Source organism: Schistocerca piceifrons, chromosome X (genome assembly GCF_021461385.2).
Source record: "Schistocerca piceifrons isolate TAMUIC-IGC-003096 chromosome X, iqSchPice1.1, whole genome shotgun sequence".
NCBI lineage: Eukaryota > Metazoa > Arthropoda > Insecta > Orthoptera > Acrididae > Schistocerca > Schistocerca piceifrons.
In genome coordinates this window covers 537,876,115-537,903,542 of record NC_060149.1, presented here as the reverse complement: position 1 = coordinate 537,903,542, position 27,428 = coordinate 537,876,115, and the positions used below count along the sequence as shown (strand labels likewise).

General features: G+C 39.3%; 1 non-coding gene across 1 annotated transcript; it reads left to right on the top strand.

The window, feature by feature from the left end:
* Positions 1-3,232: 3,232 nt before the first annotated feature.
* Positions 3,233-3,307, top strand: Trnas-uga. Its single transcript has one exon. It is a non-coding gene; the product is annotated as a tRNA-Ser (tRNA).
* Positions 3,308-27,428: the final 24,121 nt, after the last annotated feature.

The window sequence follows — 27,428 nt, the reverse complement described above, 5'->3', positions numbered from 1 at the left end:
TTCCCTAGCCACAGACAGTTCGATGTGTATTGTGTTAAACCGCGTGTGTACTTCATCGCGCCATTTGGCTAAGTCTTTTTGTAATACATCCCTGATCTGAGAAAATTTCTTTTGAAAATTTTCGCTGATATTGTTAGGTTTTCCTGTGATTCCAATGATGTTCCCCGTGACTATTTTATTCAAATCTTGGTTCACCTTTTCCGCTAGTTCGGCGTCTTTTCTTTCGCTCTAAGCAGTGTAACTGTCTGTGACGGTTCGACAATACACACTAATCTGTTGTTATAACTGACTCTACTGTTTGCCAGCAACATTTTTTCTGTACGGGTTCCCATATTTTTCACAGTATTTCTTAGCTTATTCTGATTTTTACTAAGGTTGTGTAGTGTTGCTGGGAGATCCTTACATACATTCTGTAATTGTGTGATTTCTTTACCTACAGTGGTACATTGCAGAATGCAGATTACCGAAATTTGTATTTAACGTTTTTGTGTCATCGGAGTGCGTCTGTAATTCTGTACGGATATCATCTACTTGTTGTTTTGGGGCAAGATCTTTTCTTCTTTCATTTAACTTTTTATCGATCAGAGTAGTTAATTAGGTTTTCAATACAGATTTTAAAGTATTTACATTGATTTTCAGTGTTGTTATCTGCTCGTAATTTCTCAAACGTCTATTGCAGGTTTGCCATTATATCGACTTGTGGGGGCTGTGTAATTTGTGCACTTTGCGTGCAAGGAGACGTGTCTACCAAGACACTGTCTCCATGCTGCTCGCTTTCGGCATGGATTTGTGCGTGCATGAGATTACTGTTCAAAATTTCTGTTTCTTCCTGTTCAGAACTTGACATTCGTTCAGGTTCTGAACGGAGAATTTGTTCAACATTTTTTTCAACCAAATTACCTGACTCGATGCCATTGCCTATCGGTAAATCGGCATTGTCTTCCGCAGCCACTATAAAATTTTCCTATCTTCGTCATACGTAAGAATCGAAATAAAATTCTACTGTAAAATTTTTGAAACTATGGATGTAGAAAAATCTCTACAAGTGATTTGAAATATCTTTCACATTAAGCACCTTTGTTGATAATTATATTTATGTCCAACAACAATCGAGTCTGGCTTCTTGGCCATTACATATTACTACTGCCAAGATGCAGTCATTTTAAAATTTACAACACAACAATTAAACTGAAAATAATTGAAGTTCTATTTTGTAAGACTGAATAATTAGGTACTGGACATAAACTTGTAATAAATGTTAAATAACGTGCATCTATGAAAGATATATTCTTATGTGAAAGTTTGCTGTCTTACCGCGATTATAGAGAACTGCGGAAATGAAGTCCGCTAATTTCATGGGCCGGTCTGAAGCTATTTCTTTCCCCTCTTTCTTTTGTACTCCGACTCATCGATAGTGGCTCAGAAATCTTGATGACGTATTGCTCATGAAAGAGAAAAACACTCACCTAGCATAGAGCATAATTTCAGTGACGTACTGGTCATAGAACAGAAAAAATACTTATATAATTTAGCATAGTGTTCTGGCAAGGTATCGTCAATTTATAACTCTTTCTTCCTCCCTTGCGTATTTCGTCAGTTTATATCTGCTCTTTTGCTAAGGAAGAATGACATGAAAAGAGGGCAATGATTTACACCCAACGATCCCGTGAAAGGTTTAGTTATTGGATACTGGATTTTTGAATTGGTGAGTGCAATAAAATTTAGCTCAAATGAGAGGATCAGTAGTTAAGAAGCACCTTACTTATACAACGGCGTAAGTGTGTGGGACTAGCTCGAATGAACAGTAATCTAATTAAGAATATATTAGCAGTTACGCCATTGCCTGCTTAACAAAGGTCTGCGTGACCGTGTTATTTGAAACTGAAATAATTATTCAGTAATTTGAAGGCATCGGAATTTGAAATCCCCGAACTAAACGTTCCAGAAGACGAGATTCTTACATATTTTGAGCGTGCAATTTGTGTTAACAGCACTGAGAATATCTATTGGCCAAATGTATGCCTTTGTTATCGGCATATGGCGACAGTCCCATAGACAATCTAAATCAGAATAGGAAACATGAATAAGTATATAATATAGTGGTGATTTATGTTAATTAAATTATTAGAACAGCTGACTGAATTAACTTCAATATATTTTACGATATTTACTTCAATGTTATACATTAAAAAATGGTTATCGCATCTGTAATGGAAAAGGCGTCTAGTCGTAACTAGAGGTAAAACAGAAGTGTGTCTCCTTCACTGCAGCAAGGGAGACATAAAAAAATCATTCATCTGTTTATACAAAATACTTCACAGAGCGCAATTAAAGGTTGTTAAACACAGCTCATCAGTGCTCTGTCGATATACACTTTCTATACAGCCATAGCAGCGTAGCTATTTCCTCAGTAGCGCTCACAAAATAAGGGTGCCACTACAAGATGAACACCTGAGACAAGACATGTTTACATCTCTTAATTCTCTTCATAAATGTGACTTCATTTCACCCCCTATTAGTTCCTTTTTGAATCTAATCCTGCTCCTGTATTCCCCAGAATAATATCCCATCATTCTGTCCTTCACAACAGTATCACAAGCATACTTACATAAGAAATTAATTCCCAAATAACGTTCATATTATACAAGGAACAACAACACAGTTGATAATAAAACAGTTGCCATCCGTCTTAAATTACCGGAACTGTACTGAAAATATTGAGCAACTATTATTTTTGTTTTGTTTTGGTGAACCAAGTAAATAGTTTTTTCTACATTCTTGTCACTTTCCAACACCATTTTCCTATAGTTCTCCACATTAGAAAAAAAATTATGGTAGAAATCCAACCCAGCTTCCTAAAGACACTAATACACTGCTTGCCGAACATCGTCCGCTGACTCATAGTGTAGGTCTCGTATCTGCCGCTTAACGCAGGCGAAAAGATGGTAGTCAGAGGGTGCAAATCAGAACTGTAAGGATGATCTGGAAGAATTAGTAGAGTAGCTGTACCAGTCCAAACACAATCTTCACCCTTGTCAGATTTATCCCTCCCCTGTCATGTCACCAATGATGGCATGCAATTTTTCCATGTTTCTCCTCCCCCCCTCCTCTCCACTGTATTCATAGGAAATGCCAGTGTATAAAATGACAGGAAATTAAAAAATCCAAAATAGGATAGTGTTCTGGCAGAAGTACTGGCAGAAGTAAAGCTGTGAGGACGGGGCGTGAGCCATGCTTGGGTAGCTCAGTCGGTAGAGCGCTTGCCCGTGAAAGGCAAAGGTCCCGAGTTCGAGTCTCGGTCCGGCACACAGTTTTAATCTGCCAGGAAGTTTCAGACTGAAGGGTGTTCGCTCAGTTCAAACGAACTTAAGAAGTTAGCTCCAATTATCGATATAACACGCTCGAAACGGAATGAAACTTGAAGAGTGGACTGATTGCTGTCCATATTCAAGCTGAAGCCACAAAACGCAAACACATTTGCGTTAACACTCCATGAACACACCATTAACTACACACTAGTTACAGAAATCGTGCAGACAGTTGTATAATGCATTATAATGTCCAAATAACTTCAAGATGATGCTTCAAACTACAAGCTTCCTTGCTGAATATGGACACTTCGTATTTGAAGATACTGCCTTCATCGCCTTCACGACCAAGGGATGAGTTATCCCAACATTATCTAAGGTTGTTGCTTCAAGAAACCTTTTAGAACTATAAAATGCATCAACACACATAAGAATGTACTATAGTTAATTTGCCATTTTTATTGAGTGTACTGGGACGCAGACAGGATGATTTTCGAAGCTATGGTGACAACACTTTGTGCCGGCCAGAGTGGCCGAGCGGTTCTAGGCGCTCCAGTCTGGAGCCGCGCGACCGCTACGGTCGCAGGTTCAAATCCTGCCTCGGGCATGGATGTGTGTGATGTCCTTAGGTTAGTTGGGTTTAAGTAGTTCTAAGTTCTAGGGAACTGATGACACCAACACTTAAGTCCCATAGTGCTCAGAGCCATTTGAACCATTTGAACAACACTTTGTGGTACTGATCGTATTAACTCTATTGTTTACATGAAAGGTAATGGTAAATTGTTATGGACAAGTGATATTTACAAGAACAGCGCTGTTAGAAATCTGAAGAAATATGGGTGTCCTCGATTGCACTCCCACAGTATGAATAATAAGATGATTTGTTTCATATATAAATCAGATAGCAAAAAACTACTATTAAATAGCGCGATAAGTAACTGATTTGTTTTAAAACAATCTGCCATCTCATCGTATTCATACTCTCTGAGCAGTCACGGCATCCCCCAAAAAATCACTCAGCTCAAGGTGCCACGGTGTCACACGTTGATCATTACTGAAAGCAGCAACACTACTGGCTGAAATTTACCCGAACTACCATTCCCCTAACCTTGGTTATATAAGACAAGCTAGCAGCCTATATATCACCTCAGCCTGATTGTGGCATTTATGTTGCCAGCCTCTTCATCATTATAAAAAGATTCAGCAGCAGGAACAGCAGCAGCTGCAGCAAGTGCTCTCCTTTCAACAGTGTGAATGTGGGAATTGCATGTCATCCATCTGGTATGAAGAAGACATGCTTGCCCTGTGAATGTAATATGCTACAGAGGAAGATCTTACATGTAAGTAGCAGCTACATTCTATTGTACCCCTGTGCGTGTATGTTTATCACACTTCTCTTATCGAATGTCGTTGTTGTATGATTTTTGAATGAGGATGATTTATGGACAATCCCTGTAAACAGGGGTGATTTAACCACACCATCTCAGGAACCTGATTACGATGGTAATGATGGTATGTAACATATTTGGTCTCTCTCGTCCAATCCTGTCTCTCTCTCATATATATATGTCATTTGAACAATGTCTGCACGCAGGTTCAAGGTCAACATCATTTGAACAATGTCTGCACGCAGGTTCAAGGTCAACATCTATATCGCAGCGCAACAGCACCTACCGGTAAAATGTGCCTGCTGCTCTCGTTGTTATCGCTATAAACCGAAGGAAATGGATCAGGGCGGCTTCAACAGACGTGCAGGATGCCTCACAGACGTATGCGGGAGCCGTACTGTCAAATCAGTGAGTTTGAAAGAGGGCGCGTTGTTGGCATGAGAGAATGTGCTGCATCTATCCGGGAAATTGCTGTTCGTTGTTCTGGTAGTGCAGCTGATTTGTCCGGAATTGTTCACGGAAGGCTGTAGAACATGACAAGGTTAGTCAGATCGCACCACCCAGACCATCCCCTCGAGAAGATGGTCACCTCATCCCAATGGCATTGCAGGACAAATCTGCGTCCTCCTCGGCACTGTGAAACAGTGGAACAGTGTAACACATCGTACGTTATCAGGGGTGACAGTCCGCCGCCGTTTATTACGGCGTGGTTTATGTGTGCGTCATCCACTTCTCTGCCTATCATTGACGACCGCCAGAAACATGCTAGACGGCAATGGTGTATGGAACGATGTCACTGGAGACAGGAATGGCATCAGATAATGTTCTCAGACGAATCCAGGTCCCGTTTGTTTGAAAGTAATGGCCGCATTTAGGTTTGTCGCAGACAGGGGGAGCGGTATCACAGTGTCAGTGTTCGCACAAGACAACTCGAGACCTTATGGTGTGAGGTGCTGTTGGGTTCAATCACAAATTACAGTTCGTGTGCGTCCAGCAGTGAGAACCACATTCTCTTGCTTAGCAAAAAGCACTCATCTATTCATCTTTCCGATGTTGTACTTGCCGTGCCCCCACTACACTACTTGGTGCAGCACAGTCATGACTTTTATTCTCAACTTCTCTGATCTGACATGCAGCAACTTTAACTCTCCAGTGCATCAAATATCACTTGATTGGTTTACTAAGTAAAGTAGGAATGTGGAGTACAGAAAGTTCGGGATAAGTGTAAGTTTCGTGACAAGAAATGTCTATTCTAAGATTAAGAATGTGCAAAACTCAAAGGACATCGCGCTCTGAGTTGATTGTTGGAACGAGCACTGTTGGTAACTCGAATGGATAAGAGCTGTGGTAGCACTGTGAGTGAGAAACGATGTTAGTAGTTGTTATATCTTTCTTTAACGGGGTTAATGCATGTTGGTAGTTAGTAATGAGAGTGGAGAGTGACATAATAATATGTGAAAAGCTAACAGACGATGGGCTAGAGCTATAGAGTAGTGTACAGCTTCTGAAGCTTGTGGTTCAAGCTAAATAGTGCTAAGAAGAAACTGTAAGTAATGAATGTTGTGGCCACGTAAGTGGAGTCTTTTTTTGCAGACCAGTCATGGGTCGAGACCTGGGAACCAGATCTTAGCAAAGTAGGAAGGTATGTAGCCGCACCGTTAGTTTTTTGATGCTACTGTCGAAATAGCAACTCTGCTTTGGCTGTGTTGGAAAGTATGGGTAGCTGATGGGTGGCGAGGCATTGGAATGCCGATTTCATTAGCAGGTCTGTTCACCCAATGCTGGGAATATAGCAAAAGTGCAGTGCAGCTGTCGGGTGCACCAGAGTGTTATTACATTGTTGAGCCACGAAGGTCTCGACTCGTAAGTGGTAAGAAGCATTGTATCAGGGTAACAAAAGGGCCATTAACCAGTATAAATGCTTGTCGATTTTAGCAGAGATATGCACAGAATGCCGGCACACACCACGATGCGAAGGCTTTGAAAGTCACCACCAAATTATGGGCTAACAAGCAGCCATCGCCGGTTTGGACTGCTATCCAGACCAGACCCGCTGCTAGTACTAAGCACACCCCTGGAGACTTAGAGATGTGCAATAGATGAGCAGCTTCCAGTCTGTCTTCAACAGCAGTCGAACTTCTTCCTTGGAGGGCACCAGTTCATGTCTGGGGTGGTGCAGTTGCTTTCACACCAACCCTGAGGCGAGTTCTCGACCTTTAGCCAATGGGGCGAGCTCTCCTCCCGGGCCCTGACGGTCTCCACGAGAATTCTGGCAGATGTACGCGCCGCTGGCAGTTACCACATAATGCCACGCTGTGCAAACTTGGGGACGTGTTACTAGGTGTGTTAAACAAGTGTCAGCATCGCTGTGCGCAGATGTCACAGCTAGCCACGCAGCTGTCAGCCAGCTTCTGCAACCGTCACAGTGGGGACTCCACGCTACACGCCTGAGTGTACGTATCTGCAGCCTCACAAGTTGAATAAAATTATTTTTTCTTCCAGCTGTTTTCCTAGCCAGCACTGGGTAGCAGCACCATCTACACATCGTGCCACATCTCAACCTCTACACCATAGTGGCCCCTCACTCGTGGGCTACTAAAATCTGTTTGTTTTATTATATTTAGTTGTAACCGATTTTTGAGGTTATGATGTGCAGAATATATGTTGTAGAATACGATCTGCATTGCTGAAATTTAGCGAAATGTCAAAGTTTCCCCTGAATGAGCGCAGGGACAGAGTATAACGTGAATAATTTAGTCTGCATAAGCAATACTTATATGTGTGAATTTATACCATAAGCGAAAATTTTGGGGGAATTCGTTAGTGATGTATGTGTGGAAGCATGAGATTTGTAAGATTTCTCGAAAAGGTGCTATTGAGAAAGTGTGGGATGAGGAAAGGCACCTGTTGCTTGATCCTGGTATATGGGGTTGAGATTTGGAGTTGAATCTTGATAATAATTTAATCTTCAGAAAGTTTTACCTTTTATTGTTGCCTTGATGAATACCTTTGAAGAACTAACTACAATGGACACAAGGTGCGCAAGGAAAGGGTTGAACTAGCATGAACAGTGGGTAGTAATGGGATCAATAAAATGAACGATCTCTCACTGGGATAGTTTGTTTAAATATTTAATAGGATATAGTGTGGCTGGGGAGATGTTACATAGACTGTACAAAGTGGCGCGTGAAGAAGGAGTAATAACACAATGATGAAGCCTGCACGCAGGGGACTGGTCAGTCATCTGGTGTCACCACATAACACCAGCGATCATCAGCGGCACACAGTTACAGTGCAATGTTGCGTGTGAGAATGTTGCAAAGAATAAACAATCTAAAAGCTTCAATGTTGAAATATTGTCGGTTAAGAGGTACATCGGCAGTTATTGCCCTTAATAATCCCAGAAACTGATCTGTTATTATTAGAGACCCATTTAGACGTAGGTTAGATATATCTATTATGTTTAATTCTGTGTCTAAGTATATGTATGATTCCTGCTTATTACTCAAGCTGATTCATTCGCTACAAATGTTATAGCTCTAGTTATGGCGTAAGTAGGCAATATGATACAAACTGTATTATAACAACAGCCACTGCTGCAACTTCTTATTCCAATCAACCGCAGTATGAAGTTGGAGATGATTTTCATTATGAAAGGCCGACTCACAGAGTAAGAGCTGTGGTGTTCCGACAGTTTACAGTGGCTAGCCGATCACGTGAGGAATGTGAAGAATGCATGTGCCCGAGAGCTGGATGTAGATTTTTCCCTAAGTCGGAGTGTGCTGGCTTGGCTAAAGGCTGAAGACGACAGAATGGCGGCTAACATGGTTGAAATGAAAGATGGATATTAGTTTCATGATACAGAAAAAAGTACAAAAAAGTACACCAGAAGAACTACGGCGATGAGACGAGACCATTGTAAATTTCTTTAATCATAATTCTAGGACTAATATTAAGAAATTTTTTTGATCCTGACAGATTGTAAAATTTATAATGACTGAATTACTGGAGCAATAAGATTATATGAAGTTTAAAATTAAAGTTGAAGATGTCAAGAAACATCACAAGAAGCTACAATTCAAATCATGTGTGTGTGTATAAATAACTACAGGTGAGCTTATTAAAAATTTATGTGCAAATGAGCCAAAACATTATGATCACCTGCTTAATAGCTTGTTTGTCTTTGGAACGAAATGCATCACTGATTCTGCGTATCAGGGATTCGGCAGATTGTTGGCAGATTTGTGAAGATATGTGTCAATAGATGCCTGCGCACGGTAATGGAATTCTCGTAAATAACGGGCCGCTGATACGTGTACGCGGTGATGGCGCCTGATGGTGGCCCAGATGGAGTCCATAGTATTTACATCAGGAGAATTTGGTTTCCGAAACATCAACGTGAGTTCACTATAATGCTGCCCAAATCGCTGTGGCACAGTTATGGCTCCGAGACACGGACAATTGTACTGCAGAAAGCTGACATCGCTAATGGGGAAGACATCAAGCATGAGGGGATGTAGGTGATTCGCAGCTGTCAGCGTGTCTTGGATTACTATGACAGGTCTCATACAAGCGCGGCAGAATGTCTCCCAACAGCAAACTACTGCTCCCACCAGACTGCGTCTGTGACACGCTGCACGTTCCGAGCCGTCGTTCACCTCGATAACGGCGTTTGTGGGGGCGACCATTGACCTAGTGTAGCAAAAATATGATTCACCCGAAGAGCCGACACGTCTCCATTGATCGGCGGTAGAACCCCGATGGTCCCGTGCTCATTGCAATCGTAATTGACGATTTCGTTGTGTCAACATCTGAACACGTAGGTGTGCTCTGCTGACGAGCTCCATGTTCAACAGTGTACTATGAGCGATGTGCTCCGAAACACACCATGTAACGGGACATCCTCATTTAGCGTTACTTTTTCCCAACATTAGTTGTCGATACCACTATTATTTTTCGAATTTTGAACAGGTCAATATTATCTCAGTTGCTATTCTGAAAACTTTCATATAATTTTGCATACAGTATATTTCAAGCTAAAATTTACGAAAAAGAACTACTTTATAAAACATTTCAGTTTTGAAATTAAAATCGAGACGTACTAGTTCTGAATGTACAGTTAATATTATTTTTTTTATTGAAACATTTGGAATTACGAATTATTTGCACAGCTAAAATTTCTATTATTAATTAAGCAATCCTGTACTGTTCACTGTGTTTACTTCTGGATTCATTTCTGAAAAAGTAATCGAAATTACTAATGTAACGAAAACTAGTAAGGATTCATTTGTTAAGAAAAGTTGTAAACCCTTTGGAATGTTGTTATTTCCACAGAGTCTGAGAGTAGTAAGTTTACCTCTGATGTAATCGGACGTATTTTTGTATAGTAGTTGCGAACAATGTAATTTCGGCTTTGTTAAAGTGAAAAATCAAAATACTGTATGATATACTAAAATGTGAGAAAATCAGTAAAAACGTCTGCAACAACAATATTCCAATTTATTTACTTCAAACCACACGTGAGGACCCGACGTTAGATTTTCAGCTTCAAGAATCAGACCCCTAGAAAAGAAAAACTGGAGCCATATCAACATGACAAGCTAAGAAAACTTGAAAGTATGTTGTAACATTCACTCTTCTCAAATATTCATAATTATTAATACTTGGACTGGGCATTGCTTAGTGTGGACAATAGATGGAAGAAGGAAGGAGGGGGGAGATTGCAAGTGTGGGCGTCGTTCGTGATTAAATGACTAATAATGAAGTTTCTCTGTTGCAGAAGTTGTTTTATTACGTTGATTTTTGAAATTTATGTAGGAATAAATTTTCGATCACATGGAGCAAAACTGAAGGCTGCCCACAAAGGATCTTTATACCAACAGTGACGATGCACTGCCAATAATGGTGGACCGGATCTAATGAGAGTGAGGAGGACCTTACAACTACAACCAGGGACATCAAAACGGAAAGATAAGCACAAACTACTCGTGAAGGTAACTGGTTTGTGGACTCGTGTACTTGTTAACAAAATGAATAGGAACGAAAGCAAAAGTGAGGTAGATAACGGAAGCTGCAGGATCCAGTCAGGACATGTTTGAGCCAAGTGAAATCCTAGACTGTTAAGACTGATGTTTTGGAGTTAATTTTGGTAAAACTAGAGGAAATGAAGACGGATAACAATAGCAAATTTAGTACAGCCAGTGATCAGTTAACTAAAAATAATGAAAGGCGAAACCATCTACAAACTTCACTACAAGGACAATTAAACGATTCGAAAACTGAAAACAATAGTAAAATGGACAAGGTACAAGATCAGATAGGTCAACTTAGTAATCAAGTTTCAGAGTTAAAAAGTGGGTTGCCAGGTGGGTTAAAAAGTGTGAATGAAAAAGTTGATGATTTAGAAAATAAATTTATTGTTTTAGAAAATGAGTTTGCAGCTGAGTCAGCGAAACAATTAAAGAATATTGATGACGTCAGAGTTGAACAGAAGGCCGTAGCGGAAAAACTGTATGAGTTGGAAGCTACCACCCAACAAAATGTCACCAATTTCAACCAAAAAATTTTAAATGTAGAAACTAATGTAGCTGTTTTAGATTAAAAAATTTCAGCTGTTCAGGAAAGTTGAATAAGCAAAAACCTGTGTGCACACAATGGTACTGCGTGGTCCAACGTTCCTATCAAAAGTTTTCCGTCAGATAATGTACATCCAGTGGATTTTCTGCACCACTGCAGGGATAGATTTATGTCAGGCATGATTGACAATCAAAAAATTAAATCTGTTAAAAGATTTCTTGAAGGCGAAGCTCTATCATGGGTTAATTTAAATTTAAGTCAGTGGGAAACAGACCGGAGTTCGAGGAAAGATTTTAAGTAAATTTTGGAAGGAAGCTGAACAGGAGAAAAACAAAAGTGAATTTTTTAATGGTCCTAATTATAGGAGGGCAGTTTTAAAGAGTTTTGTAAGAACCAACTTAAAAAATTACTTGACAAATCATTAGACGAAATGACCTTGATTGATGGACTTAAAAGGAGATCAACAGAAAGATTGCAGTGTGATTTGGAGTACGGACCTGACGATTGTTTTGAACAGCTTTTACGATATGTTGACAAGCTTTATAGGGCAGTAAAAAGAAGTATGTACCATAACAATAGGAATGATAGATATCACAACAGAACAGAGATAACGGTAACTTCCATCAGGACCAAAGTGTCAATAGAGAGAAATTCTGAACGGCGGCAGGATAGGAATAATGGTAATAACCAAGAGCATTTTAACAAAAGAAACCATCACAAAAGGAACTACTCGTGAAACGGCAGTTCGCCTCAAGGAAGGTCCGCCGTTTTGGGGCGAGGAAACATAACAAGCACAGGACCACTAAGTTACACTTGCAATTAATCACTAGCAACAGTGATATGGCACATGTATCTGAAATTGAACAGAGGGAATATTAGATTCCTCATTTATGTTTTGATAAACAGTTTTGGGATACTATGTTTAATTATGGTAATGTAAGTGCCAATCACAAACCATAGTGCGAGAGTAATGAGAATTTTGGTGTAGTATGTACTAATGATTTCTTCTCTTGGGCGGAAAACAGAGGTGTTAATGTATGTAAATCAGGTGATAACTATACTGGGTCTGAACTAGGTGATGTTTTTGATGTAGATGTGAATGAGAGCTGTGAACTAACTGTGGTTGGTAAGTCTGAGACTGGTGGCTTATTGCAGATGTATGTAAGTGACGTATGTGACTTTGATGGAGATGGGACTTGATTGTCAGTGATGCTGATGAAGTAATTTTGGAGGAATATGATAATGATGAGCACCAGGTATTTGGGGAGTTTAAGCATAATGAAGTGTCAGAGCTATTTGTAAATTATGTTGACAGTACAGGTAAGGTAAGTAATGTATGTGATGCAGTAAGTGGGGGTCATGGAATACCAGTCTTGTCAAAACAGATTTTCAATAATGTCTTGCAGGGTAATGATCCAAACAGTAGTTGTGCCATGGAATCTATTCACTGTGTTCAATCCTTACATGACAACAGGAGTAATGAAAGTAACGTTATGATACCTGTAAAGTTGATAAAACCTTGTGAAGACAGTGTGGATGGAGCATTTGATGAAATTGAAGGTCTCTGACAACAGAGAGGATGATTCAGATTTTGGGTGTCCTTACATTAAAATTTAGATTGGTCAGTGGGAAGGCAACTGTTTGATACAGGGAGCCTGATTTGTGGTATATGTGAACAATTTAGAGACAAGATCGAGAATAGTAAGAATTTTGCGGAAATGCCCATTATAGGTGTAAAGATAGAGAAGCTACAGGTAAGCAAAGCAAATTGGTAAAATCTCAGGTACTTTTAACTATTAGTACAGAAGACAAGACCTTTGAAAATGGTTGCTTAGTGATCCCTACTCTGGAAGGAAATATAATTCTCAGTATGGATTCGATAGTGAAAGTTGAGGCTTGTTTTGGATGGAATACTAAAGAATTGTGTATTTTGGAACCTAAAAGTAATACTTATGTGAAAACCAAATTTCTGTATTTTAAACTGAGGGAAAAAATTGTAACTATTTGCGAACCATTGTCAACCAATGTGAGTACCAAATGATTTATGACGATTTAAATTCTGATGAGACTGTGGATGACGATTTTGAAAGTGTAGTAGATTCTAAACTGAGGGAACCTAAAACTCTTAATGAACAACAAAAGGAACAACTTAGGGATTTCTTATTGGAGTTTAGAAATGTGTTCAGTGAAAGACCAGGAAGTGAAAGGCTGTCAGTGCATGCTTCACCTCAAATATCATCAACCTTTCTTTCTCAAGCCATATAGTATATCATTTTCAAAAAATATGTGGAGAAAGAAATTCAGAAAATGGAAACGTGGGGAGTAATTGAGAGAAGTAGACATGCTTACAATAATCCTTTGGTTGTGGTAAATAAGATACATGATGGAGTGAGAATTGTTTTGGACTCTAGACATCTTAATACGTTTCTTATCAGAGAGAATGACCAGCGTGAGAACATGGACGAGCTGTTACAGAAATCTGATTATGTACAGTTCATGAGCAGTTTGGACTTGACCTCCGGATTTAACCAGATTCCACTTGAAATTAATTATAGAAAGTATACTACATTTCTGTTTGGAGGTAAGTGTTTTCAGAACTGTATGGTACCGTTTGAGCTAAATGTATCTGTAGCTGAATTCATAAGAGCTCTGGATTCTGTCTTGGGAAGTGAAGTGAGTTCAAAATTAACTGTGTATGTTGATGACATTTTGGTCACTGAAAAGACTTGAGTACAACATTTGGATCTGTTAAGAGATTTTTTTTCAAAATTGGAAACAGGAGATACGATTTTGAAAATAGGTAAGTGTAAATTTGGTGCGGCAGAAGTAAAATTTTTAGGCCATGTTATATCTAAGAAAGGAATTGCACCTGACAAAGAGAAACCTGATGCTATTGCTAATTTTCCTACTCCTCGCAACAAAAAGCAGCTTAAATATTTTTTTTGTTAACTGGTTCCTATATAAAATTTTGTAGCAGCCAAGCTTTGAATGCTTCATGACTGTGTGAACTTTTGAAGAAGAATGCCAGCTGTAACAGATGTCAAAGAGTGAAGGTAAGTAGCTAGACAAGTAGAGGTCAAATTCAAAGCATACCGCCTAATAGTAACCTAGACCTCGTGTCTGTGGACGTCTATGGACCTTTGCCTAAGTCTAAGAATGGATCTTGTTATGTTTTTGTGGTGGTTGACGCATTTTCGAAGTTCATAAGGCTGTTTACTGTCAAGAAAGCTACAAATAAGCAAACGATTGCTAAGTTCGAAAATACATATTTTCATCAGTTGGGTATTCCTAAAATAATTTTATCTGACAGTGGTTCTCAGTTTACATCACAAGCTTGGAAAGACTTTGTTGATCATGCAGAAATAAGGCATATTTCATCTGTGTACCATCTGTCGAGCAATCCTGTGGAAAGATATATGAGAGAAACTGGAAGACTGTTTAGAGCATATTTTAGGAAGAATCATACGAGTTGTATATATTATGTAAGTGGTTTTGAGGATATTATGAACAGCTTACAACATTCTTCAACAGGTTGTTCACCATTTGAAACCATGTTTAATCGCAGACCAGCTAACTTTGGTTCTGAGAATATTGAGTGTCCATCATGCAAAATCCTGTCACCCCAAGAGAGAGAAGAGTGTGTCAGGGAGGTGATAAAAAATCAGAGGGATAGGATAAAGCAGAGACATGATGTTAAAGGCAGATTTTCTAAGGTTGAGGTAGGATATCCTGTGTTGGTGAAAGCCAAAGGGAAATCTAAAGTGTTGACATCTGAGATAAAGAAATTCTTCGATATTTATGTAACACCATTCGAAATTCTTGAAAATCAGCGTCCTAATCTATACAGAATTGTGTATCCTAAATCTAAGAAGTTGTCCAGATTACGCAGTTTCACTGAACTGAAAGCTTATAGACGTGATCAATACGTATCTAATTTTTTCCTTTCTCCTTTGTCAGGAATGTAGTATGTGATTTTTGAAGTTCTGTCTTGTCTATTGACTGAGTTTACGTCTATGCCGCACCATATTTGCTGGTCCATATAACTATATAATTCTGTCATGTAATAGATTTGTGCTTTAGATTTTGATACATATATGCCATGTGACTAAATGGGTAGACCTTTTACAGTTTTGAAATGTGACAGTGCCATTAAATATTTACTGATAGATTTTTGATTTTAGAGTGCTATTAGCGTTAGATATTATTATTATTATTGTTATTATTACTGTTATTATTACTGTTATTATTACTGTTATTATTATTGTGTACTCCGCGGAAAGTGATTTAATTTGTCAGGTATCCTTTTGGGTAAAGTCATAGGTGTTATGGTAAACTGAGTGAAGACACCTTTTATTCATAAGTACTGCAAATATTAAGAATAGTATCTTGAAATTTCATATGTGCAAACCAAACACATGTGTATGTTAAACACAGAATTCCTATGTCAGTACATCGTGGACTATGGTCCATACCTCATTTTGTAGGCATTTGTTGGATGGTGTGTCAGTGCATTCCAACTTGTCTTGCTTGAATACATAATTTCTTTTAATCTGCTAATTGCCAAGTGAATGTTACTTTGAGATATCTTTAGTGTATATGTGTGTATTACCTTAATAGTTCATTTTTTGTTGCATTTAGCTCTATTTATTAATGTACCATATGTCAGAACACTTTTTAATCCATTCTGACATAAACCCTGGATACTTATTTTTTTAATATAGATAGGCAAAACATATGCCATGTGATGTGAGGGAGGTATTGAACAGCATACTTACTACATAAAACAATGTTTCAGCATTCGACGTGAAAGCTAGACAGGAAGTTATCTATCTGCTGGAGCGTGTGATAAGAAATCTAGGGAGGAAAATGAAAGATGTGGGTGGATCCACTCCCACACACCAGTATGGCTGCAACCTTATTGGTCCAGTCGACTTTCAAGAGATAATAGGTACTGCGTAATGTACTCAAGCATCTGTCAATTACATCAGTCTTGTGACTGAAATTTGTAAATTGTTAGCCAAGAAATTATCCTATATGCAAAATTCTTGTATTTATATAAATTTCAAGGAACTATTTGTTTAGAAAAGAAGTCACTGCTATGGACAGTGTTATTCCACAATGACGTATGTTTTTCCAAGTAGGAGAATTAACTTCCCAGTATATTATGTAACTTTAAATCTTGTTTGACTTGGATATAATGCTGTGAAAAGTTGATGTTCTGTGACTGATGATTTGTTGTGTTCAGCACAGCAATGTGAAAACTTAAAAAGTTCAAGATTTTGGCTTGTATAGCAGATATTTTTCTCACATTTTCTGTAATATGTTAAGATTTTGGTTTTGGGATCATTGTAATTATGTTCTGTAACACATTAATCTAATCCTATATTGCACTAAAATTGTACTTGCTTCTTCAGTTGCTGATTTGAAGCAGTGTTTCTGGCATAACTTTATTTTTAATTAACAGCCTGTTACTCACACTCATCGAGGTCAATCAGTCTTAAGTATATTGGTTAATGAGACCTATAAACTGGTGTAATCTATATTCTTGTAATTAATATGTTAGGTATCAAATACGTCTATGCATATGAATTCTACTTTATGATGGTTAATATGCTTACACTTGCGGTATTTACTACATTTTTAGGAACAATGTTTCACTTTTGGATTATGTACATTTACATTTGGTTATTATAGTAACGTGTTTCTATAATATTTTATTACTCATTTTACTTACATTAATCGACATTTAAAGCTCATTGCAATGGTGAAAGAGACTAAAAGGTTACACTATGTTAGACCATTCTGTATGAAGCTAGATATGTTACAGCAACTTCACGTGAATTTTGTCCATAATTCTGGAAATTGTAACTATATGTTAATTTTTCCATTTCAATACTCAGATTCCACACTTATTTGGACTATAGACAAATTGTAAGCAAGAAGAACTCTGTTTTAATCAGAAATTTGTTAGATGCTATGTATTTCCTTCTATATCTTTTGCAGGTTTTTGTAAGCTAGCCTGTACTTACGTTCATAGGGAAGTGATGATCATACAACCTGAAATTTTATTGTAACTTTGGATTTTAACTTTGACAATCTGTACTCCATCTTTTGGCGTCATTTTGAACACCGTTTGACAAACTTTACAGTGAGTCACAAAATATTGTAAACACCTTGTTTCCACATTATATGAGGGGGATATTGTAATGAGACATCCTCATCGAGCATTACTTTTCCTCAACATTGGTTGTCGATACTAGTATTATTTTTCGAGTTTTGGTCAGGTTAATATTACCTCAGTTGCTTTTCTCAAAACTTTCATATAATTTTATACACAGTATACTATATTTTAAGCTAAAATTTATGAAAATATTTTAGTTTTGATGTTATAATCATTAAGTACTAGTTCTGAATATACAGTTAACTTTCTTTTTAGAAACATTTGGAATTACGACCTGTACTGTTTACTGTGTTTATTTCTGGATTCATTTATGAAAAAATAATCGAAATTACTAATGTAACGAAAACCAATAGGAATTCATTTGTTAAGAAAAATTGTAAATCCTTTGGAATGTTGTTATTTCCGCAGAGTGTGAGAGCTGTAAGTTTACCTCTGATGTGATCGACGTATTTTTGTATAGTAGGTGCGAACAACGTAATTTCGGTTTTGTTAAAGCGAAAAATCAAAACACTGTATGATATACCAAAATGTGAGAGTATCAGCGGAAAACATATTTACGTAAAAACTTCTTCTACAACAGTCTTCTAATTTATTTAGTTCAAACCAACTGTGAGGATCTGAAGTTAGATTTTCAGCTTCAAGAATCAGACTCCTAGACAAGAAGAACTGGAGCCATGTCTACATGACAAGCTAAGTAAACTTGAATTTTTATTGTAATATTCACTTCCCTCAAATCTTCATAATTATTAATTACTTGGACTGGGCATTGTTTAATGTGGACAATAGATGGAAGAAGGAAGGAGGGGGTTGATTACAACCAGCATTGTGCTCTTTCGGCAGAAGCCACAAATCACCACGAAGTAATGAGTGCTATCGACAGGGGATATCAAATTGATTCCATATTTTTTAGATTTCCAGAAGGCTTTTGACACTGTTCCTCGCAAGCGACTTCTAACCAAACTGCGTACCTATGGAGTACTCAGTTGTGCGACTGGATTCGTGCTTTCCTGTCAGAGTATTCACCGTTCGTAGTAATAGACGGAAAGTCATCGAGTAAAACAGAAGTAATATATGGCGTTCCCCAGGGAAGTGTTATAGGCCCTCTATTGTTTCTGATCCATATTAACGACATAGAAGACAATCTGAGTAGCCCTCTTAGATTGTTTGCAGATGATGCTGACATTTACCGTCTTGTAAAGTCATCAAATGACCAAAACGAACTGCAAAATGATTTAGATAAGATATCTGTATGTTGCGAAAAGTGCAATTGACCCTCAATAAAGAAAAGTGTGAAGTTAAACACGAGAGTACTAAAAGAAAGACTGATGACCTCAGATGTTAAGTCCCATAGTGCTCGGAGCCAGCTAAAAGAAATCCGCTAAATTTCCATTACGCGATAAGTCACACGAATCTGAAGTCTGTAAATTCAACTAAATACTTGGGGCTTGGGGATTAGAAATACAAATAACCTAAATTGGAAAGATCACATAGATAATGTTGTGGGTAGAGCAAACCAAAGACTGCGATTCATTGGCAAAATACTTAGAAGGTGCAACAAGTCTACTAAAGAGACTGCTTACACCACGCTTGTTCGCCCTATCCTGGAGTACTGTGCGGTGTAAGATCCACATCAGGTTACACTGACGGATGACATCGAAAAATTTCAAAGAAGGGCAGCTGGTTTTGAATTATCGCGAAATAGGGGATATAGTGCCAAATACATGATACATGAATTGGAATGCCAATCAATGAAACAAAGTCGTTTTTTGTTGCAACGCGATCTTCTCATGAAATTTCAATCTTTTGTTTTCTCCTCCGATTGCGAAGACATTCTGTTGGCACCCATCTTCATAGGGAGGTATGATCAACACGATAAAATAAGAGAACTCAGGGCTCGCACAGAAAAATTTAAGTGCTTATTTTTCCCGCGCGCTGTTCGAGAGTGGAACGCTAGAGAGACAGCTTGAAGGTGGTTCATTGAACCCTCTGCCAGGCACTTTATTGTGAATAGCAGAGTGATCACGCAGATTTGGATGTAGATGTATCCTGCTTTACGCAGCAGACAAGCCTCCCAAGTCCACGTTCTGTGAAGAGTCGTGGACGTCCATCCACTTAGCGCGTAATGGTAGTTTCAGTGTCCTGCCTCTTTCTGTAGGTGCTCACGACAGTAGCACGTGAACATTCGACCAGCTTCGCCATTTTCGAGATACTCGTTCACAGGCTCTGCGTAATAATAATCTGCCCTTTGTCAAAGAAGCTGATCTCGATTTATTTCCCCATTTGCAAAAAAATGGCTCTGAGCACTATGGGACTTAACAGCTATGGTCATCAGTCCGCTGGAACTTAGAACTACTTAAACCTAACTAACCTAAGGACAGCACACAACACCCAGTCATCACGAGGCAGAGAAAATCCCTGACCCCACCGGGAATCGAACCCGGGAACCCGGGCGTGGGAAGCGAGAACGCTACCGCACGACCACGAGCTGCGGACTCCCCATTTGCAGCCCACATCTTCGCTAGGGTGATGCCCCGTCTGTGTCTGCTCCGCTTACCTACTTTTGTTACTGAGTGACGTGCCCGCAACGCCACCAGGCGGCATCCAGCGTCGCGGTGGGCACTGGTCATAATGTTTTGGCTAATCATTGTATAAATTTTCCACAGTTACACATAATATGCAGACTGCACGAGTTTCCTAGGTCCTTGCGAGATCTGAAATTTACTATTTCATATGTATTTATAATTTTGCAGCCGGCCGAAGTGGCTGTGCGGTTCTATGCGCTGCAGTCTGGAACCGCGAGACCGCTACGGTCGCAGGTTCGAATCCTACCTCGGGCATGGATGTGTGTGATGTCCTTAGGTTAGTTAGGTTTAACTAGTTCTATGTTCTAGGGGACTAATGACCTGAGAAGTTGAGTCCCATAGTGCTCAGAGCCATTTGAACCATTTACAATTTTACGATAATTTTGTCACATTGTAAATCTGGATAATAACATGTTTTGCGAAATTTGTTTATATTCCGTTCAATATTGTGTTATTTTAGTGAGAGGTGGCAAAATGACCACAGCAATTTTCTCTATTTCCTATTATTTTATGTGTGTTAGCTTTAGCTAATTACACACAACTGTGTGTTTGTCGGTCGTAGTTACTGAATCTGTCGCGTGGCTGTGCAGTCAAGAGGTCGGGTAAGTCGCGTACTCTAACTTTATATTGAACTTGGAGTAATTTTTGTGTGTACGAATTCAATAGTTCAAATTTTCTGAGGACTTAGATTATTTGACTTTTTTCCAGTGATTGTTTCTGCGTCACTTTAAGAACTTGAACTTTGTCTACGGGGTCTGAGACAGCTGTGAAATGTAATTATTTGCTGCAATTACTATTTATGGTCGTGCGTGATTGACTTGTTGCACGTTTTTTACATTGGTTATTCAGAACAACAAATTCTAGTTTATGTTACAGTTGATTGTGGTAAACTGTGGGCTTGGAATGTGTACGGTTGATTTTTGTAAAATCATGAGCAGTTAAATGAACTTTTCTCTCAAGTATTTCTGTATTTGGTGCTCTGTTTGCACTGCATTTATTAATTATTGATTAACTATTTTGCATTTGAATCTGCAGTTCATGTGAGGCCAAGATTGACATATGGGCGAACATTATTTAATAAACATTTGATTGGTTCAAAATATAACCATCTGCTTTCATAAACATCATTAATTTGATGGGATCTATCCACTCATTTCATGTGTATGTATAAAGGGCTTTCGCTGACATTTCTTGTTGCTTAAACGGTTAAGGATTAATTCAGTACTGAATGGATTGGATTTAAAGCGAAGGTACACGACTCGATCTGATAAAAACGAGTCAAGCCAACAAAATAGGTCGTGAATTACCTACACCGATAGCAGGCTATAAAACCGGCGTTGTGCTTGTAAATGCAGTAAAGGAATGGCGCTGATATACATGGGGACGTTTTCCGTGTTGTGCTGTAAGGGTCAACTTTCAGAATCAACTTTGATATATGCTAATTATACTACAGGATTTAGTTGCGTTTTTATAAGAATCTGTACCTACAGAGTAAAATAAAACATTTTACAATATCAAAATAATGATTTTTTTCGCGAAATAATGTATTCTGCATGAACGATTAGTAGTTTCATTAGAATGTGGAACGGGACGTAAACCCGAGTCCGAAAATCAGGATTACGACACATTAAAAATCATCCATTATATTTGTTTGAGTGCAGCTTATGGGCACTCAGACTAGATGACCAAAGGATACTGCTATGTAGATTAACTAAAAAACAACGGCGTGTAGGACTAAAAGCCGAAATAATAGTCCATTATTTTTTATGCGAAGTGAAAGCCGGTTTCTGCTTTGTAGCCATCAGCAGTTCTTAAAGTCGCGGCAGCGACACTTAGACGAGTAGTCAACACTCTAATCCCATTATTTCTTAATCTATGTCTGTATCAACACTCAGTAAGCCACGTTACGCTGTGTGACGGAAGGTATTTCTGGAGCCACTATGGTTTCCCCTCATTTCCCATTCCATTCGCAAAAGCTGCATTGGAAAAAGTTATATGTTGCTTGACTCTTCCAGGAACGTATGCCCTCGGATTTTTAATTGTATAGTGCTCCGTAATGCACATGAAAATTGCTCTTGTTACGTTTACCACTTGAGTTTGTTGATGACCTCTGTAACTCTCTCTTGCTTACTAATCGAACTAGTGACGAAATGTATCTCTCTTGTTAGTATCTTCTCTATCTTTTCTAATTATCCAATACGGTAAGGGTGTCAGCCTGACGACCAGTATGCAAGAATTGGTCGAACGTGTGTTTTGTAGGCCACTTCTGTCGTTGATGAATGACATTTTCTTGAGATTCTTCCAATGAATCTCATGCTGGCAGCTGATTTTCCTACAACTATTTTTATGTGGTCATATCTCTTAAGGTTTCTCGTTTACTTTTACTTATTTTATATTTGTTACTGTTTAGAGTGATTTGTCTTCAGTACTGTAACCGAATAGTAATGGATATCCTTGCCAGGTTCTGCGGATTAAGTTCCATTTATTTACACTGAGAGGTAACTGACAATTGTCTACATCTACATCTACATTTATACTCCGCAAGCCACCCAACGGTGTGTGGCGGAGGGCACTTTACGTGCCACTGTCATTATGTCCCTTTCCTGTTACAGTCGCGTATGGTTCGCGGGAAGAACGACTGCCTGAAAGCCTCCGTGCGCGCTCTAATCTCTCTAATTTTACATTCGTGATCTCCTCGGGAGGTATAAGTAGGGGGAAGCAATATATTCGATACCTCATCCAGAAACGCACCCTCTCGAAACCTGGCGAGCAAGCTACACCGCGATGCAGAGCGCCTCTCTTGCAGAGTCTGCCACTTGAGTTTATTAAACATCTCCGTAACGCTATCACGGTTACCAAATAACACTGTGACGAAACGCGCCGCTCTTCTTTGGATCTTCTCTATCTCCTCCGTCAAACCGATCTGGTCAGTCCTCTGCAGGTCTTTCCGCGTATCGCTACAGACTTCTGTCATTGCATCTGTAACATAACTGATACACATTACATCGCAATTCTGTACGAGTTTATACAAATGTTATGACACAATTTCAGAGACTTTACTGGTCTCATACAGATATGATTTTATGTATATAGACTGAAGCGGTGAGTGAAAATTTGTTCCAAGGGGCGGCAGTGAGAATTTGGATCGAGGAGAGCGGAGCGCCAGGGTAATCTGTGCATTTGTGTGAACTGCTGTGCCATTGTGGCTTAGTGGCTAACGCACTTGCCTAGTGCACACGAGAACCGGGTTCGATTTCCGGCCTTGGTACAAATTATCACTCGCCGCTTCAGTCTATATAGATAAAATCGTATCTGTATGAGACCAGTAAAGTCTCTGAAATTGTGTCATTTCATTTGTACAAGTACCTGCACCTGGGTCTCAGGCATGATCCCCCATTTAAATTCGATGCTGAAGTGCTATCCCAGTATATACAGAGCCCCAGTGTAAGGGGAAATTTAGATCCAGGAGGGAGGCGTGCAAGGATAATCCATGCAGCTGTGCGAACTACTGTGCCAAAATGGCTTAGCGGCTAACGCACCTGCTTAGTAAGCAGCACACCTAGGTTAGATTCCCGGCTTTCGTACAAATTTCCAATCGCCGCTTACAAATTTTCAATCGCCGCTTCAGTTTGTATACACAAAATCTGTAGAGTTTAGTTACATTTATTTCTTAAGTTAAAGCGTGCGATGCAGACTGTTGGATGGCGGCTGAAAGGTTCTCATCCAAGGAAGCGGAATCTGGGACCACCCGTAGTCACTGTCATGTACAACAGAAAAACATCGCTTGAGAGTTGGGTGACATCCTGGGGTTGTTCCCAGGGCCTGTTTGGCGTATTCTGAAGCTGCGGTTTGCCGGAGTTAACTCCTGATGTGCGGCTGCAACGGTGCGTTAGCCTCCAAGTGCCCATCTGTGATGTAGAATAAGAAGTTTCTGTTTGGCATAGATGTCAACAGGAATCCTGTCTTTCCGTTCCCATGAAACGTGAGAAATTTCGTATCATCTCAACAGTATTTCTGTTCGTCCAGTCTTACGTATTGCCTGCCCTTTCAGATACTGCATGCTTCGTCAACCAATAGCACGAGACCGTTCAAACTCCGTACCAACCTTAGAAATGGTCTGTGCATATTTGAACGCCATATCAGGGAAACTTAACTTCTATTTTCATGCTTCGAGGCACATATACTTTCGTCTCATTGGCTGTAAGCATCCTGCCGACCCTCCAAAGAGAGTTTGATCTGAGTGCAGAGTGATTTAAATACTGATGATTCGTTCCCTGGGAGTCTTCCCGTGCCTATTAACATTCACTGACTTCGCAGTTTCAAGATGTGTAACTTTTTGCTATAGCATGGCGTGTTAGTTTCATATCTTGGAGTCCATACTCCGAGCAGCTCGCGTTAATGTCGTTGTTTGCATATATTGGATGTAGAGTTCACTAGCTATTTCTCGATTTTTGAAAAGGTGAATTGTTCTCTCAGTCTTCCAAACGATGTCAATAAAAATCCCACATAATTAACTTCAGTATTTCATGTTTGTTCTTTTTTTTTTATTTTGTGAGGTACTTCTTTCCTTAGGATCTCAAATCATTACTAATGCAGATTAGTTTCACAACCTTCCTACAGACAACAGGGTCGTCTGATTACACATTGTCTGTTAGATTATTTATGTATATTGTGAACACTTCTTTGGGTACTCCCAAAATTGCCTTTACATCTGCCGATTTCATCCCGTTATGAGCAATGGAGCAATGTGTGTGTTCTGTTAACTAGTGCGTTTTTTTCTTCAAACTGTAAGGTGTCAGGCAAATCTAACACCTTCCATGAAAACCCTGACATGATAGCAAATCCGGCAGTATGTCACGTAACTCCGAATAAATCCTGACATTAAATTAACCAAAGTAATACGATCAATGAGTGAGCAAATGGAATACCACAGACTAACACAAGAACACCTAAATGCATGTCCTACCTTCCCATCGTGAAACAGAATCAGTTCCTAGGGGAAAAACGAGAACAGAAGCCAAGAGCAGAGCCGTGTAGGCTAGGAGGCCCTACGATAGGGGACGGACACCCACATTGCCGGCCCATCGCCAAGAGCAGCCCCCAGCCATGTTAAAAGATAGAGCCCTCCAGAAGAACAGTATAGATCTTACGATAACGCTAAAAGGGCCACACCAGCTGCAAGTTTTAGCGTGAGACTATATGCGTCTCTGTTATGTTGCAAACATTAAAAACATTGCCCCACCACGAAAAGTATAACGTTTCTCATTGGATAGACAGAATTTTTGTAGGCGGAGCTTAAGGTTAACATTGAGACCCTGATTGGTCAGTTGAAAACACAGCCAGATACCTTTTTATTAAACCCATTTCAGTATATTGTAGTAAAGAGAAGTTCGTGAGCATTGCTTCCGAGACGGCGAGGTGTGTGGAGCTGCGCCGCCCGCCGACCCATGACGCTGCCTAACCATCGACAAGGTAATGAACGTACGCGATGCAGCATAAGAGCGCATAAGGCTTCACTCAAAACTGCAGAAGTCTCATCTGTTACATCCCCTTTTTGCGTAATACTCGTGTCGATTGTCAATTAAACTTCGTGGTATTCACATTTGCTACGGGAAGTTAAAATCTGAAACGCGATGATTTTTCTGTCATATAATTATTGAGAAGCCACATCAGCCACTGTAATTTACGACAAGTTAAATAAGTAATTAAAGATAATTGAGGGTCACTGTAGACCATTTTGATAGTTTTCTCTTTTATGAAAGTTAACTTAAACCTAGATTATAGATGTGATATGGCATAGGTCACCCTTCGATCCATTATAGAACTTGGAAACCCATTAAGGGAATATTCGTTCACATTTTTGTTGAACGCAGTTGGTTTTTGTCATTCTGTATTAAAATATTTCCTTTTCCCAATAGTGCAATTTATAAACAATGTTTTTTGAGTAGAATAAAAATTCCAGTGGTAATCTTAACTGCTTTTCCGACATTATTTTACCAGCTAACTAAAAATAGGAAAGCCTTGAACCCCTTCCACTAAATTTAGTTAGTATTAAGATTTTTTACAGGGACTGCAGTGGAGCTGACGCTGAAATCATTAAGTATTTGATTATATCATCGCTAGTCTCACTGAACTCTTGTGAACTCTACATGTCATATGTGGTCTGGCGCCTCCTTATCAGCAACAGGTCCCAGGTTCAAACTAGTCAATTCCCTAAAAAACACGCTCAGAGCGTCGTTGCGCGAAAGTGGTAGGGAGACACGACTCAGAACAAATAAACACCACGCAGAATGTTAGAAAACGACAGTGCGGAACTATATCGAATGCCTTCCAGGAGTTAAGGAACACGGCATCAACCTGGGTGCCTATGTCTACGGCGCTCTGGATCTCATGCAGCCGGCCGCTGTGACAGAGCGGTTCTAGGCGCTTCAGTCCGGAAACGCTCTGCTGCTACAGTCGCAAGTTCGAATCCTCCCTCGGGCATGGATGTATGTGATGTCCTTAGGTTACTTAGGTTTAAGTAGTTCTAAGTCTAGAGGACTGATGACCTCAGATGTTAAATTCCATAGTGCTTTGAGTAATTTTAACCATTTGATCTCATGCACGAGCAGCGTGAGTTGATTGTCACAATATCTCAAGCTCTCTGCGAAAATAATGTTTATTTTTGTAGAATAGATTTTTGTCGTCCAGAAACATCATAATGCTTGAGAATCAAATTTGTTCCATTATTCTAACACAGAATGATGTCGGCGATATAGGCCCAAAATTATATACATTTTCCCGAAGACCTTTCCTGAAAACGGGAATGACCTGCGATTTTCTCCAGTGGCTTCAAAACCTTCGTTACTCTAGTGACTTCCGATAAACTGATGATAGAATTATTTCTTACTTTTCACCGAGCGCTCATCTGAATATCTGCCGTTTCCGTGTTCGTGCGATGACTGAAAGCAGGAATCGTACTAAGATCTTCTGCAGCGAGACAATTTCAGACCAAATTAAGTATTCCAGTCTTCTCTCTCGGTGCCAGTATGGTCACTGAGCGACTGAGTAGATGATTTCATTCCATTTATTGACTTACATACGATCGAAACTTGGTAGGATTTTTGGTGCGATCGGTTGGCTAAATTTGCTCTCTTCAGTCACAGTTTGGTTTCGTTCTGCTTTTGTTTTTCTACATCATTTTGATTTGCTTAAATATGATTATGTTTTCTTTGCTTTCGTAGCAACTTTCTAACACGGCTATTGAACCTCAGTGGGTTGTTCCATTTCCTCACAACCTTGCTCGGCACATGCAGGTCCTCTTCCGACCCAAGGAATGTTCTTCCTTGATTGCTCGCTAAGTTTTTAACTGTTTCTTCATTGTTTCTCGCCATATTTTACGCAGCTGATTCTC